This window comes from Leopardus geoffroyi, chromosome X (assembly GCF_018350155.1).
Source record: "Leopardus geoffroyi isolate Oge1 chromosome X, O.geoffroyi_Oge1_pat1.0, whole genome shotgun sequence".
In the NCBI taxonomy this organism is placed as follows: domain Eukaryota; kingdom Metazoa; phylum Chordata; class Mammalia; order Carnivora; family Felidae; genus Leopardus; species Leopardus geoffroyi.
Window position 1 is genome coordinate 26482128 of NC_059343.1, and position 17206 is coordinate 26499333.

At 43.9% G+C, this 17206-nt stretch overlaps 1 protein-coding gene and 1 pseudogene across 8 annotated transcripts in view; both read right to left on the reverse strand.

Moving 5' to 3' along the window:
- Positions 1 to 17206, reverse strand: part of TAB3 (TGF-beta activated kinase 1 (MAP3K7) binding protein 3) — a 90417-nt gene that overhangs the window by 42271 nt on the left and 30940 nt on the right. For 7 of the 8 annotated variants that reach the window (XR_006711132.1, XR_006711131.1, XM_045472884.1 and 4 more), the window contains exons 2-4: positions 16769 to 16879; positions 11201 to 11277; positions 10832 to 10961 (exon numbers count right to left, since the gene is read on the reverse strand). The gene's annotated coding sequence lies outside the window, so the exon portion shown is untranslated. The remainder of the gene's footprint in view (positions 1 to 10831; positions 10962 to 11200; positions 11278 to 16768; positions 16880 to 17206) is intronic. The other variant, XM_045472880.1, reaches the window with a different exon arrangement.
- On the reverse strand, positions 12810 to 14930 carry LOC123595316 (annotated as a pseudogene).

The window sequence follows — 17206 nt, forward strand, 5'->3', positions numbered from 1 at the left end:
GTCCATGAATGTCACCACCATGGAGTCAGTTAACGATACTAGAAACCCGACTGCGATCCCTGACTTCCCGTTCTTGTACGACCAACTAGAGTGTGAAATGAAGCGGTCAGGGTTTCTACCCCAGTTCTGCAATTTGTTAGTCTCTACGAAATATACTCAACTCGTATGCCTTGGAAACTTCACCTATAAAATGGAAAGAACGGGGGCGCCTGGGTGGCGCAGTCGGTTAAGCGTCCGACTTCAGCCAGGTCACGATCTTGCGGTCCGGGAGTTCGAGCCCCGCGTCAGGCTCTGGGCTGATGGCTCGGAGCCTGGAGCCTGTTTCCGATTCTGTGTCTCCCTCTCTCTCTGCCCCTCCCCCGTTCATGCTCTGTCTCTCTCTGTCCCAAAAATAAATAAACGTTGAAAAAAAAAAATTTAAAAAAAATAAAAAAATAAAAATAAAATGGAAAGAACGGTAGAGCTGTCATCAAATTCCTACGTCAAACATTAATAAGTCAGAAGGCATTAGTTACTATTATTCAAGGCATTTCTGAATATTGTGGTCATCGGCATTCTAGCTGCAACTTCCTGCTGTGCCCTCACCTGTGATCTTGCCTTCGTCCCTCCACATCATGGCCAGAGTATTGGTTTTACAAGATGCCGCACTGAGCATGTCCCCTCCACTCTGCGCCCCAACAGAGCAGAGCCGGGTGTGATCCAGTGCCACCTTCTCTTCAGGCATTAACTATGATCATCCACCTGCGGTAGATGTTTTCGTATCGTCCTCCCCCTACCACACACACGCACGGTTTCTCAGAGCCACAATGATCCTGTCCATATTGGTACTGATGGTGCTCCTTCTAAGGAGGCTTCTACGGACAACCTCCTCCCGAGTCCTGCTGCCAGGCCTCTCCTCCCCTACACTGTGCTAGAGGACCCTCCGTTATGCTGCCACAGCAGGTTGGGCTTATCTTCATGGACGCACCAAACACATTATACTGAAGCTGCCTGTGTATCTAAAGGACTCTCATATAAAACTGTAGCTCTACCTGGAACGTGTTGTTATGCCAAAGTGGGGAAGTACTCAGAAAATGATGGGAGCTTGTCATAAGGACCTGGGAGCCAGGTTGAAGAGGCACCCATTGGCCAAACCTGTAACAATCGGAGTACCCAAATAATTAAGGACAGTAATGAATTACAGGCCTGTAGAAAAGAGAAACCCATGAGTCGCTGTCAGTATTAAATACACACATACATAAGTGGAGAAGGGAGGGCTTTTGTTTACAGTAGAATCCAACTGGTAAACACACAAGGAGTGGTAAGACCTAAAAACTCATTTTGCAGACAACACACTAGAGACCGCTTCAAGCAAAAATCATCAATGGATGCTACATCTTGGAGGAAATTTGGATGAAGAGTAGGATGCATGAATGGTCTTAAAATATCTCCCCCAAAGACCTGCTTATTAGTTTCAAGGGGTAAAAATTATGTGGTAGACAAATCAAACAATGTCATGCCTGGGTGGTCAAAATTAACATCAATGAGGGAAAGACAGAAAGTGGGCACTTCCAGATGTGACCCTGAGAAAACAGAGTAATATGGTTTCTATGCTATACTATTCCCGTCGGGAATGCAGAACCTGAAACTAGTTATGAGGAAATAGACAAACACAGAATGACAAATGTTCTATTATTTAAAAAAAAAAAAAAAAAAAGGAAAAAAGAGGGGTGGGGACAGGGTGAGGATGTCATCTGAAAAATTTCAATGTCATAAAAGAAAAAGGCAAGACAAGTATCACAGATTAAAGGAGACAGAGTATATGACAACTAGATCTAATTACATGACAACTAGATCTAATAACTGATCCAACACTGGATCCCATATGAGGTGGGGAAAGTGTTAGAAAACAATCTGTTGACAAAATTGAAATGGAGATGACAGATGATGAGTTTTAGGAATTAGGCAATGAAATATTTAGAGGTAAAGGGCATGACAACTTACTCTCAAATGATTCAGGAAGAATCCATACACCATGTATGTGTACACGCACGCATGTACACAAACACACACGCACAGAGAGAGGGAACAAATAAAGCAAACAGGGACGAATGTTAATGATAGGTGAATATGGACAAAGGATATAGAGTCTTCTTTGCTTAATTTTTATTCTTGCAACCGCTGTACTTTTGGAATCATTTCCAAATAAAAAGTCAAAACAAAACAGAACAACGGACAGAAAGTCTGTAGTTGTGTTCAGGGGCTGTGCCTTGTTCGCCCACGCACTCCCACAGCCTGACGCAGTACTTGGTCAAACGTCTGTTAAATAATGAAGAGTCACTCTTACTGTATGTAGCAAACCAATCTACACATAGAGGTGACTCTTGCCCCCTACCTCCTGCACACGCCCCCAATAAAATACTGGGGCCCTCAGGGACCACTGATGTAGAACAATCTGTCAATGCTTAGGAAAAAGGAAAAATAGGTTAAGTCACTCCATGGGTGGGTATGTATTTCTAGCTTTTCACTTTTAAAATATCTCAAATTTGAAATGTTAAGCTATTCCCCCAGATTAACAACCTAGGCTTAATTTAAAATAAACATTTCAAAGTCCTGGGTGTTAATTCAAACCTGTTTGAATTACCTACCATTGTGATCAAAACAAACATTATTTGCCTTTTTCACAGTAAAATAATCTGTAATTTGCACTAGCCACAGGAGTCCTAACTAGATGAGTTAACTCTGCCCAATCACTGAGGCTGTAAGACAGCAGTGTCTAATAAAAATATAATGCAAGTTAAGTGTTCTAGTAGCCATGTGAAGGAAAACAAACAGGTGACATTTTAACAGATTTTATTAAACCAGATACACCAGAAATAGTACTGTTTTTACATATGATCAAAATAGAAATCACTGATGAGCTATTTTACTTATTTCTCTCAAACTAAGTCCTTGAACTCCAGTGTGTAATTTATACTAACAGCATATCACAGTTCGGAACGGCCACATTTCAAGTGCTCAGCAGTTACCGCCAGTTACCGGCGGCTACCTTACTAGACAGCACACCTCTAAGGCTTTGCGATTTTCATTCGATTAAAAGACTAACACGGAAGCGCCTGTGGGGCTCAGTCGGCTAAGCAGCTGACTCTTGATTTCACCTCAGGTCATGATCCCAGGGTCATGGGATTGAGCCCCGTGTGGGGCTCTGCAATGAGCATGGAAGCTGCTTAAGATTCTCCCCCCACCGCACTCCCCCCCACCCCCGGCCTCTCTCTCCCTCTGCCCCTCCCCCTGCTCATGTTCTCTTTCTAAAATAAATAAATAAAAGGCTACCAGGTACAACTCTTTGATTCCAGAATTCAGTATCTCCTCTGACGGTAGACAATCAATTAATTAGGGACAGGGCCTGGCAGAGACTAGGTGTTCAATGAGTCTCTGTAAGGTCAAATAGAAAAGAAAAGTAGAATTCATTGAATTTAAAGGTAGGAATGACTTTAGTAATCAGATCCGCTTTGATTTACAGAGATAATGACAACTTTCCCACAGGAAATGATACTTCGATACTCGAGGGGCTAACCACATTCAGAACACCTGATGGCTACTTAACTGTCATCGCTAAACAGCTTTCTTTTGAAGCACCCAAAAGCTTAACTCAAGCTGTCCCAGTGGCTCCAAAAACCAGTTTTACTCACTTCTCAACCCTAATTTCAAGGGTTTAAAATGTAAGGATAATACAGTTGACTTTTTGTGAAAAAGAAGCCAAGAGTCCCCCAAAACAAAGAGGCTCCGGGTGGGAAGGGCTTGGGTTCGCTCCTCTTCTCGTCTCTGGGGCCGCTGGCTCCCCACCGGCTCCGTCCGCCTTTAGAACCTCAGGCGCTGGGGCGCCTGGGTGGCGCAGTCAGTTAAGCGTCCGACTTCAGCCAGGTCACGATCTCGCGGTCCGTGAGTTCGAGCCCCGCGTCAGGCTCTGGGCTGATGGCTCAGAGCCTGGAGCCTGTTTCCGATTCTGTGTCTCCCTCTCTCTCTGCCCCTCCCCCGTTCATGCTCTGTCTCTCTCTGTCCCAAAAATAAATAAACGTTGAAAAAAAAAAAAAAAAAAAAAAGAACCTCAGGCGCTACGGAAGCCAAAGTTCCCGTTCATTTCACCGCTACTGCTGTCGGACACCAAAGACGGAACCCGTGTGCCCTAAAAGGCAGATCTGATGATCTGGAGTCTACAAGTAAGAAAACAAACTCAAAGGACGGGCCTATGGCAGAATCACGACTCAAATCCAAGCCTGCCTTCTCCAAAGGCTGTGTCCTCCCCAGGGGCAGGTATCAAGGACACTGCCAGCAGGGTGAAGATGAGCGCCTTTGACCGGGAAAACAAAAAACAAGAAACCCCACCAGCTTATCAAGCAATTAGGTGGTTATCGGTGTGGGGGGTAGGGCTGGGAGAGGAGGAAAGAATCCTGATATAAATAAGCTGTTTTGGGACACACGAGAAGCAGAGCTAAAAGGAAAAAACTGGCCCTTTTTTAAAGGTTACAATTACTGTACTCGCCTTGGAAAAAAAACACTGAAAGGCATCTTTCAAATCAAAGCCAACAACTTACATACCCACAAAGACGGCTACCACCGGAAAAGATGATTAACAGTAGACCTGCTTTTCACAAAGATGAGCCTAAACTGGTAAAAAACGTCTGCGCTTAAAGGGATTATGTACATAATCTGAACACTGGACAGCACTCTGCCCTATACAAACACTCATTCACAGTTAGTAAGCACTGACTGACACGGATGATCATTAAGCGTTTCACAATATACAGCACTCTCAAACTTAATAATTTCCTGATAATTAAAAAATGTTACAAGACTTCTTTAAAAAAAAAGCAATTTCCTTTCTGCTCACTGGGAGGCTAAAACAGATAGTTTACCAACAGAAAATATTCTAGCCAGTAAGATGAGCCTCTTTTCCTAAAAAACAAAGTGAAGCACTACACTACATTTTTGCATTTAATCCCACAGAACGCAACTAAAATGAAACACTGCCATATAGCATATTATAGATTTCAATATGACGCTCATCAAAACACACCGTCTATTCTTGTCCATATATTATCAACATGTGCAACGACCATGCAAAATACATACGGACTTTGTTTCTTAACAACACTTTAATGGGCTGCTACTCTTTATACAATTCGAAAGTGGTGAGTGATGATCTGAAACCAACCAGAGGACTCCGGCAGTATGTGAACTGTACTGGCTAGGCTAGGCTGTGACCTAACTCCTGGGACACCCTTGAAACCCCACCACCACCCACTAAAGCACAGATGGCCACAGCTGTGGACTGTGGAACTGTGTAGGCGGTAACCCTAGATCAAAAAAGAAACACTGGAGGCATAACCCCACGATCGTCACAGGGTTCCAAAGCCAGATAAACCGAGAGGTTCTGCAACGTGAAGCCTTTCTTGTCTGTCAGCTTTGCCGGGACTCCCAATTTCTGAGGGCAGGGTGGAGGTGGGGTCGGGGGCTGGGCTCTGACGCTATGCTTAGCAGTGGAATCACTCTGAGGTTTCCTTCAGTGGGGAGGCTACCCTGCCCCCTGCATTCAGGAACGTCGGCACCAAGGCGCAGTGGGTTCTGTTCCTCCAAAAGCAGCTACTGGGATTTCTCCCAACAGAATTATTCCTCCCGGCGGGAAAGCTCCCCCAGAGCTCTGCTCTGATGCTGCCGCTCTCCACACTCTAGAAAATGAGCTCACACCTAGTGCTTTGTGTCCACAGCCTTCTCTGAGATCAGCAAGTATGCAGGGTAGTGCGGTTGAGTGTTTACTTCTGCCACATTTTAGCTCACTTCCTAAAATAATTATAGCAGAGGTTACAAACCAATGGTCTGTAGGCCAATCCAGCCCGCTGATCTGCTTGGTCTGACCTCAAAAGTGTTAAAGAAAAAAAGCAAAAAAAAAAGTTGAGTCATATTTTTTTAAAAAGATGTTTTATTTCTTTAAGTAATCTCTACATTCAACATGGGGCTCAAACCCACAACCCCGAGATCAAGAGTGTCATGTTCCACCGACTGAGCCAGCCAGGTGCCCCAAACACACTTTCACATAGAGAAATTTTACATAACAATCTGGCTATCCAGCTTTCCTCAGAAAAAATGAGAAGCTGGAACAGTATCAAGTGGCTAAAAGTGCAGCATGGAAGAGACACATACTTTCCAGCCTGCCTACTCTGCACGCTCCCTAGGGCGTCCCCAAGTCAGAGGCCCGACTTTGCTGTTACCCGCAACGTGTTCCATAAAAGGTGCAAAGCCAGTACTGTGGAAGTCCAGGCGACTGTGTCTCAACAGTAGGCTGCTGATACAGTAATGTGGGGCACAAGAATTCTTCATCGTGCAAGCCTATCTGGTGTATCATAAGGTGGTTAGCATCCTGGCCCCTCTTGCGAAATTGCCAGAAACACCCCAGGCTTCTTTAGAAAGGCAAAAGCATCTCAGGCTGACACCTACTGCTAGCATGTTAAGTTTGGTGACATGACAACTTCGGAGGATTGAAGAAAAGTTAGCCTGGTCTTGGGAGGACTTATAAGTAAAGGCATCATTCATTTTTCTGATTAGTCTGGCCCAGCTAATAACCAGTGAACAAAAATACGTATACTAGTATAAGACTTTGGAACTTTCATCCATTTCTTGCTGGTTCGGAGGTTTTGGCTTTAGATGATACTTACTGAGCCCTATGTATGTACCAGGCACTGTGCTAAGTGCTTCGTCTCATTTAATCCCCCTTATCCCACGGGAGAGGCCATGATATCACCCACAAATTTGAAAACGAGGAAATATGAGGTTCAGAGAGGGTAAATAATTTGCCTGTAGTCACATAGTTAATAAGCAGCAAAGCTAGGATACAAACTTAAACATCATTTTCCTTCCACCTCAAGTCAATTAGGACTTAAAATTTCCTTTATTTCCGGGTACATGGTTAAGACAATGATGTCAAAACTCTGATGATGTCAAAACTCTTTTTTTTTTAGTTTTTTAAAATGTTTTTATTGATTTTTTTAAAAATTTTTTTTTTTTAACGTTTATTTATTTTTGAGACAGAGAGAGACAGAGCATGAACGGGGGAGGGTCAGAGAGAGGGAGACACAGAATCTAAAACAGGCTCCAGGCTCTGAGCTGTCAGCACAGAGCCCGACGCGGGGCTCGAACTCACGGACCGCGAGATCGTGACCTGAGCCGAGGTCGGCCGCTTAACCGACTGAGCCACCCAGGCGCCCCTTTTTATTGCTGTTTGAGACAGAGAGAGACAGAGCATAAGCAGGGGAGGGGCAGACACAGAATCTGAAGCAGGCTCCAGGCTCTGAGCTGTCAGCACAGAGCCCGACGCGGGGCTTGAACTCAAGGAGTGTGAGATCATGACCTCAGCTGAAGTCGGACGCTCAACCGACTGAGCCACCCAGGCGACCCTGATGATGTCAAAACTCTTAAAGACTGTTTGTTTGTTTATTTTTAACATGTGTTTATTTTTGAGAGACAGAGACAGAGCACGAGTAGGGGAGGGGCGGGGGGGGGGGGGTGGGCAGACACAAAATCCAAAGCAGGCTCCAGGCTCTGAGCTGTCAGCACAGAGCCCAACGCAGGGCTCGAACTACAGACTGCAAGATCATGACCGGAGCCGAAGTCAGCCGCTTAACCAATTGAGCCACCCAGGTGCCCCAAGACAGTTTAAAGTTCAAACCAAAACCTGATTATAAAGTAGAAGAGTTTTTTCAGATGAACATAAGGGAAGAGAGACAAAAATAATATAAAAACAGGGAGGGGGACAAAACAGAAGAGACTCGTAAATATGGAGAACAAACTGAGGGTTCCTGGAGGGGTTGTGGGAGGGGGGATGGACTAAATGGGTAAGGGGCACGAAGGAATCTCCTCCTGAAATTATTGTTGCACTATATGCTAACTAATTTGGATGTAAATTTTAAAAAATTAACAATAAAATGAAAAAAATAAAATAGAAGAGTTTTTCGTAGTAGATAAATTCTTTGAGGTAAACAGCAACAAGAAGTGGCCTGAACAGTGAAACATAACAAAGCATCTTTTACTGGTACAGGTAAGGGTTCCAATTTCAGGACTTTTCATGCATGTATGTAAAGGTGTAACCAATTAACAAGGGAGGGACAGGAACATGATAGTTGTTATTTCCCCTACATGAGGCCTTCCAAATAACTTATACGATAATCGTGTCACAGGATTCTGATTATAGGGAAAAACGTTTTGAAATAGTCACATTTTCACTGCATCTGTCTCATATTCTATTCTCAAAAAATATATATGATGGATCAATATAATATTCATATTAAAAGAATCAAGAGCATTTTCATGTTAAATATAGTCCCCCAGATGCAAAAAGAAGCAGATTCACTTTTCACTGAACTTAACACCTCCTCCCAAGTGAACATCTGTTTGCCCGCTGTCCCCTATACAGGATCTATCATACATGTCACTCCTGCCTTCCCCCACCAGCCTCCTCAACAAAAATACAAACGAAGGTACTTGGGATCTCCTCCCAATTCTGAGTCTGGTAACCAAAAAGTAGGGTATAATTATTTGTTTTTTTAAGTAAGCTATACGCCCAACATGGGGCCTGAACTCATGATCCCAAAATCAAGAACCGCACTCTCCACCAACTAAGACAGCCAAGTGCCCCAAAGAAGCAGGATATTAAAAACTAAAATGAAATGATGTTATGCAGTGGTATATGAAAAAAGAAATGGGAAAGCCTTGATTCTTATTAGAAATACTTTGTTCATTTAGGAATACTGAGTTGGGAAAAAAAAACGTTAAAGAAAAACTTTCAGGGCGCCTGGGTGGCTCAGTCCGTTAAGTGTCCAACTTCAGGTCATGATCTCGCAGTTTGTGAGTTCGAGCCCCACATCGGGCTGACAGCTTGGAGCTTGCAGCCTGCTTCAGATTCTGTCTGCCTGTCTTTCTGCCCTTCCCCCATTCATACTCTGTCTCTCTGTGTCTCTCAAAAAAAAATGAAAAAAAAAAAAACCTTAAAGGAATACGGAGTTGGTTATAGGAAAAAAAAAACAGTATCTAGGTTAGAAAAATCAGAGATTTCCTTCATAAAATGACTTTAAAAATATCTCAAGAACATTCTGGAAAAGACAAAACTACAGAGTCAGTAAAAAGATCAGTGAATGCCAGAGGTCTGTGGGGAGAAAGGGTTCACAAGCGAAGCAGAGACAATTTTAAGGGTGGTGAAATTATTCTGCATAATACTCTAATGGTAGATACATGACATTTATGCACTTGTCAAAACCCACAGAACCTGATAACACAAAGAGTGAACCTTAAAGTATGCAAATTTTAAAACAGGTCAAGGGATCCCAGGAAGGAACAGAGACCATATGATGTAACCTAATTGTATTACAAACGTATGAAACAATATCACCGCAGGTGGTAGAGGGGAAAGGTGCTGACCTAAATAGCGTTGGAAATGAGTGGCACCTCTAAGAGTAAAGCCAAGGCAAGAGGAACTGTACATAAGCACTGTACTCTAGTTGATAAAGTTGTTTCTTATGGGGGCAGAGGTTAACAAAACTGATATACATCTATACACGTATACTAGGAGAGAACAATTAAGTACATGGATGGTGAACGTTGGGAGCCAGGTCTTACTGTTAGAAGTGGGAGGTCACAGACAAGCAACAGGAGAAGACTAGAACGATCCATATAGTAATGGATTAGGTTGGAGACATCAGTAGCAACTCATGTTTAGCTTAATACTAACACAGATATGTAAAAACAGACATAAAGAAACGTTTATAGACATGCATAAATATATAGTCTATACATGGGATTTCAGCTAGCAGAGTCCAGAAGCACCAACACCCTGAAAAGGCAATGAGCACATCTAGTACTCAGATCTTTATTTTTTTTTTAATGTTTATTTATTCTTTCAGATAGAGAGACAGAGAGCACGTGCGAGCTAGCGGGGGAGGGGCAGAGAGGGAGAGACAGAATCCGAAGCAGCCTCCAGGCTCCGAGCTGTCAGCACAGAGCCCGATGTGGGGCTCGAACTCACACACCATGAGATCATGACCTGAGCTGAAGTCAGTCACTCAACCAACTGAGCCACCCAGGCGCCCCATCAGATTTCGATTTCTAATAGCATTCTCTAATAAAAGGAACCAGGGCTTTGTGGAGAAATGGCTGATTCTACGACTGGAAGGGAGATACACAGGATAAGCCCGGAGTATGTTATAATGGTAGAAACTTATGAAGTGCTCAAAAGACACAACCCCTCCCCCCCATCACCGTGGAGGCATGTTAAAGTGACACAGGGACCATCCAAAAGAGTTCATCAATGGCCAAAGCTAGAAAAAGTTAAACAAAATAAAGTAGTAATGGATTATGATCCAAAGTATAAAATAATTATCCATGAACCCATACTGATATAAATAAGTGACTAAATGAACAACTAAATGGGGGAGAGGGGACAATCTTCCATGCAGAAGACTTCCCGATAATTTATGTAGAACACCCTCAGGAGATGGACCATAACTTCCCACTCAAGTGGGGACCACATGGTGACTTCGTTCCAAACAACACAGTGCGGGAAAGAATTTAAAAAAAAGAAAGAAAAGTAACACTACAGTGGAGAACCCTGACATAAACCTTAGCCAGGTGACCAAAGTGAACATGAACACTGACAAATCATGTTGAAGCAGACACTCCTGATGTGCTAAGAATAGAAGAATGGCACTTTACCTCTGTGGTCTTCCTCCCCCAAACCCACAACACCAATCTAAATAATGAGAAGAACAGGAGACAAATCCTGACTAAAAGATATTCTACAAAATACCTGATCGGTTCTCTTCAAAACTGACAAGGTCATCAAAACAGTGAAAGTCTGAGAAACTGTCACAGCAAGGGGAGCCTAAGGAGACATGGTGACCACACGTGATGTGGTGTCCCGGGGGGGGGGGGGGACCCTAAAACAGAAAAAACACATTAGATAAAAACCAGAGAAATCTGAATCAACTGTGGAGTTAATAACAATGTTTCAATATTGGTTAATTAACTGTAATAGGTGTACCGTTGCTAATGTAATCTATTCATTAATTAGAAGAAACCGGGTGCTGAGTAGACAGGAACTCTGTGTATTACCGTCTCCGTTTTTCTGTAAAATTAAAACTGTACAAAACCAAAAATCTACTTAAACAAAATTTACCTGAAGATGATTTATAAGCTCTGGCACGGCAGTCTTATTCACATCTCCAGCTCGAAAAGCACCTTCTTTTCAGTAGTCTGTAAAGGTGACGAAACGAGGAGATAGTTATCCTTGTGCTGACTTCCCAACTCAGTATGGAAAAACGACAGAACCCCACAGACTTCTGGGGCCTTAAGGTGACAGCAGACGGGATGCCAGACCACACTCTGAAGCCAGGTGGTTCTCTCCCAAGTATCCTCACAGGCTGAATCACTGTCCTTTTTGTCAGGTCACAAATCTCTCCCACATTAATTCTACGTTATTCCAAGAGAGCAGCAGTTCAGGAAAACAATAATCCACCACTTGTTTTCTTAAGGCTTTTGTAGCACGCCTGGCTGTGACTTACCATCCTGACCCCCCATTCATCACAGAAGATAGGAGGAAGCCCAGACCTCACAAGCTATGTATGAAACTTTAAACTGTATGGTCAAAATAGTAAATACCTTCATAAAATATGTGGACTACAGGGGCGCCTGAGTGGCTCAGTCGGTTGAGCGTCCAACTCTTGATCTCAGCTCAGGTCACGATCTCACGGTTTTTGAGTTTGAGTCCCGGGTCAGGCTCTGAGCTGACAGTGCAGAGCCTGCTTCAAATTCTCTCTCCCTCCCTCCCCACCTTCCTCTGCTCTCTCTCCCTCACCACAAATAAACTTTAAACAATTTTTTTTTAACGTGGATTATAATACAAACTATTTCTGTTCCCCAAAGGGCAATTTATACAAAGAAGAATAACCTTACAGGCTTCTTTTGACAGATGAGCATTCTCTCTCCCCAGCATTCAGAAACTACAGTAGTCCCCTCTCACACATGGTTTCATTTCCTGCGGTTTCCGTTACCCATGGTCAACTGCAGTCCAGAAGCAGATGATTCACCTTCCAACTTACCATGAGAAGGTCAACAGCAGCCTAACACTATGTCACAACGTCTACGCCTTTCATCTCACCGTAGCTCATCACGTAGGCATTTTATCATCTCACATCATCACAAAAATAGGGATGAATACAATCAAATATTTTAAGATGCCACATTCACATTACTTTTATTATGGTACACTGTCATAAATGTTCTCATTTATTATAGCTAATCTCTTCCTGTGTCTACTTCATAAACTTTATCATAGATATGTAGAGAAAAAACCGTAATTTACATAGAGTTCGGTACTATCCATGGTTTCAAGCATCCATTGGGGGACTTGGAACATGTTCCCTGTGGATAAAAGGGGGACTACTGTATCTTCATCCCAGTAAACCTGATAATCCAATGTTAACTTTACCATTTGGGGGTAAACACTGGGTTCTATAAGAGGTATCATGGATACAAGTCTCTACTTAATCTCCTGACTGAACCTCATTTTATGACCACAGGAGAGCTAAAATAACACACCCTGTTTATACTGTATATTTTTAGTACTTAACCATATTCTTCTGGGGCACCTGAGTGGCTCAGTGGGTTAAGTATCCGACTTCAGCTCAGGTCATGATCTCATGGTTCGTGGGTTCGAGCCCCATGTCGGGCTCTGTGCTGACAGCTCAGAGCCTGAAGCCTGCCTCGGATTCTGTGTCTCCCTCTCTCTCTGCCCCTCACCCACTCGTGCTCTCTCAAAAAAAAAAAAAAAAAAAAAATTAATGTAACCACATTTTTCTTGTTTTTTAATTTCTCAATTCCTTTATCTTAAACATTACCCCAAAAATGAACTTCAGGTAGGAGCAGAAATCCCAGGCACCTACATGAATGCTGCTTCTTCCATATGTAATGGCTTTTTCAAACCTGATAGAACACAAAATCCACCCCACATTCACGTGAACTTTCTCAACCTTAATCACCATAGCTCTCTCCCCTTCCTAAATGCCCAACAAGTTCAGTGTGCATCACCCCTATTTGCACCTGAAATAATGTGTGTTAACTTTTCATCGTCCTCTAGGGTTCAGCACTGTAAATCTGAAGAAAAATCAAACATGCTCTTTTAGTTACAGTGCCTTATGCACACTAAATACTTAGTGTAAATGATTAAATACAGGATTTTAAATTAATTGGAAATCTAATTTGCTCTGGTTGAGGTGTTTTAAATTTTTTGTTTTCGGTTTTTTAAACAAAGAGGTCTTTATTTGTAAAAAGCCAAAGGGCTCCTGGTCGATAGGACAGGCCAGCTTCTCAGGGCTTGGGGGCATTTGGGCAGATGTGCTTGGGGTAGGGGATGCCCTGTGAGTGTCTGTGTCACCCAGGGCTGCCCTGGGGAACAGGTGGCACTGACTCAAAGACAGGGTAAGCTGGCGGGGTGGGGGGGGGGGGGGGTTGTTCAGCCTCTAGCAATTCTGGAACAGGGTAAGCTGGGGGGGGCAGTGATCAGCCTCTAGCAATTCTCGAACAGGATCCTCCTTGGTCAGCAATGGGAGTGCATGGTGCCGCCTGCAGTTAGGCCCCCAGGATCTGTCTCTTGGCACAGCCATGGGGGCTGAGCATGCTCTGGGGCCGCTTCAAGTGGTGGGGCAGGAGCCACGGGGAGGCTGGGCTGGTGGGTGTCCCATGGGCTGGACTCAGTGCCCTTTTGCAGGGAGGTCTCCGAATGGAAACTGTGGTTACTGTTTTCATCACTGAGACCCAGCAGGATGAGGGGGCCACCCTAAGGGACTAGCGCCCCTACCCCCCCACTCCAGGGCTCGGAATCTCTCTGTCCCCACCACCTGCCCTCTGTCGCTCCCCCTCCTGGAGATCCACGACTGGCACCCAACTTGAAGATACAAAGGGAAGTGTGGCCTACAGTTGACCCAGCACTCCTCCCATCTCTAGACTTTCTCCACGGTCACCATCACCTTCGTGAGGTCATCCTTGGCCCAGCTCCAGGTCTTAGCCCGCAGGGTCCCACCAGCCATGCTGGTGGGGCTGGAGCGGAGACAGAGGCCGCAGCTGGGCCGCCTCCCGTCCCACGGGCTTGGGCTCAGGACCAGAGCCAGGGGCCGCTCTCTCGGCCTGCCGGCCCTCCCTCCAAGGTCTTTAGTCTCAAATAACATTATTTAAAAAGAGAGACAGGACAAGTGACTAGTAACACATGCCAGTGGCAGATCATCTCCACATTTTATAACTTAAACAGATTACTTGGCACACTTTTTCAAAAGGTAGGTTGTGGCCTATTAGTGAAACACATAATACATTTATTGGGTGATGGTAAGTATGAAAGAAAAAAAAAGTCACAAAATAGCAGAGTGCTTGATACATAGTAATGGTAAATCTGGATTCAAAAGTCTTGTATGAGGTGTAGGTATGTATTATTAGATCATGATTAAAATGTGTTGTGTTGTTTTCCTCCCCCCCCACCCCCACTGTGGGTTGTTATGAGAAATACTTAGAACATGGTGAGGTATTCTAGGCTACGTAAAAAAACAACAAACATTTACTACCTTTCTATTTTACTTTTATCTCAACAGATGACGATTTTCTTAATGTTTTAAAGGTTTATTCTGAGAGAACATGCACACACCAGCGGGGTAGAGCAGAGAGGGAGAGAGAGAAGAGATGGCAGCAACTCGGCGTGGAGTTGAGACACGTGTGCATATGAAAGCTGAAACAACTCTTGATGTTACTAATTTCTGTGACTTTGTCTTTCTCAAATGCAGCCTCAATGGGTTCTGTGTGGCTCCCTCACGTACTACTGGAGAGTTCCTGCCTCCTAAAAAGATTTTTAAAAGGTGAGCCCGGGCGGCTCAGTCGGTTACACGTCCGACTCTTGATCTCAGCTCGGGTTCATGGGATTGAGCCCCTTCTTGGCCCTGTGTTGACAGAGGCGAGCCTGCTCGGGATGCATTCTCTTTCTCTTTCTCTCTCCCCCTCCCACCCCCAGCCCCTTCCCTGCAAGAGCACGCACACACTCTCTCTCAAAATCAATAAATAAACATTAAAAAAAAAAAGATTAAAAAAAGTAATCAGTTTCCTGGAGCGCCTGGGTGGTAAGTCGGTTGAGTGTCCGAATTCGGCTCAGGTCATGATCTAGCCCTTCCCGAGTGTGAGCCCTGAGTCAGGCTCTGTGCTGACAGCTCGAAGCCTGGAACCTGTTTCAGATTCTGTGATTCCTTTGCACTTTCTGCCCCTCCCCCACTCGTGCTATCTCTCTCTCTCTCTCTCAAAAATAAACAAACATTAAAAAAAAAAAAAAAAGTAACCCGTTCCCTAAACCCAGAAATTCAAGATCACAAACTGTGGGAACTTCATACTGGAAGGGTATGAAAGATGAACAAAAATATCGTTTATAATCATTTCTTTAACAATGTCAAACCTGATGATCCTCCCGAATCCATTGTTCATTCATTTAACAAGATCTGAGCAGTCAGGTTAGAGGTACAAAAGACCGATGCCCTCAAAGAAACACAGTGACAGTTATAGGAGAGGGGTTAAGTCATATAAAGAAACAAGGTAAGACAAGGAAAAAGCTTCATGGAAGAGATGACATTTAAACTAGGTTGCAAAGAATAGGATTTTTTTGAAATAAAAACAATAGAAATATAAAGTTGGAAGGAACTCTAGATGTTGCGGAACCCAGTGGTTCCCAACTGGGGATGCTTCTGCCCCAAAAGGCACATTTGGAAATGTGCAGAGACAATTTAAGTTGTCATACTGGGGAGGGACGCTTCTGGCATTTTGTAGGCAAAAGCCAAGGATACTGCTCACCATCCTACAGGCCACAGACAGCTCCCGACAACAAATTACCTGGCCTCAAACGTCAATAGTGCCAAAGGTGAGAAACCCTGAATCCAGCCTCAGTATAATGTCCTTGTTTTATATAAGATGACTGAAAGCTGCAGGGATTTTAAAAACTTGCTAAAAAGCTAAAATCACACAACTGGCCTCACAACATCTTGGCCGGCGTTTAATTCACACACACCGCCACACATGTTATTATACTAGGAAAGAGATGTTTTGTAAGAGTGGCAAAGTTTCTGTCATGTGGAAAAACTAGGTGGAAATCAAAGCTGATATTATTATTCAGTCTTTCTTGAAACGGATCTACCAGTGGCTCAAAGAACTACAAAACCATATAAAAAATTATACCCGTACATGTTCATTATACGAGATTTATCACCTCCACAACTCTGTTATTGAGCATGGACCGAAAAGAACAATTACCACAAAAGCTAGGCAGGTGGAAGATGGGCATGTGCACACAGCACACTCAATTACTCCGCAGGGCAGGTCTTTGAAACTCCACCGGCCCCAGCCACAGTCACCGAGGGTCTGGGACCTGGGTGGGATTTGCCCCTTTAGTTCAAAACCATATGCTGTTACCCTTCCCTTTGCTGATGAGCTTTCTAGTAACAAATTACACGTATAAAGACCTTCTCAGGGGCCTGATTTAGGGCCCAAATCCAAACACATCAAGTTTCCCAGCCATCTTTTATTTTTCCATCCTTGCTCTTCCATGCCCAAAGGGGTGAGAGGGAGGGCATGGGGTAAATACATGTTAACAGCAGTACAGATTAGATTTCGGAACGGTTTTTGGCCCTAGTAACTACCGAAATGAAGATATATATACACTCCTTACCTCTCATTTTTCGATTGCTGAAACTTCAACTAAGATGCCTTGTCCAGTTTGACACACAACAATTCACGGTGAAACGCTTGAGAAAAGGCTGCAGACACTACCCTGAAAAAACTGAAGACCAAAGAGGTTTCAATTATAAAATGTTTAAAGACAGCCTGAGCAAACGATAGGAGATAAATCAAAGGTCACGAAACAGAAAGCAGTGTTTGTACTCCTTTACTGCCTGAAATTTCAGGGAATACGTTTACATTCAATCAATACCAACAGAAAGTTCACCTGACTGCATCAGCCACCCTGCCTCTCTTCCCACTAAGTCACGTCTAGTGCCTAAGGGAGAGCCAGCAACAGCAGGGAGGACAGCCACAGCTCCTCTGAGGTTTCCGTCTTCACAGAAAGCTAGCGAGGCTGGGGGACGCCTGGGGAGCTCAGGCACTTAAG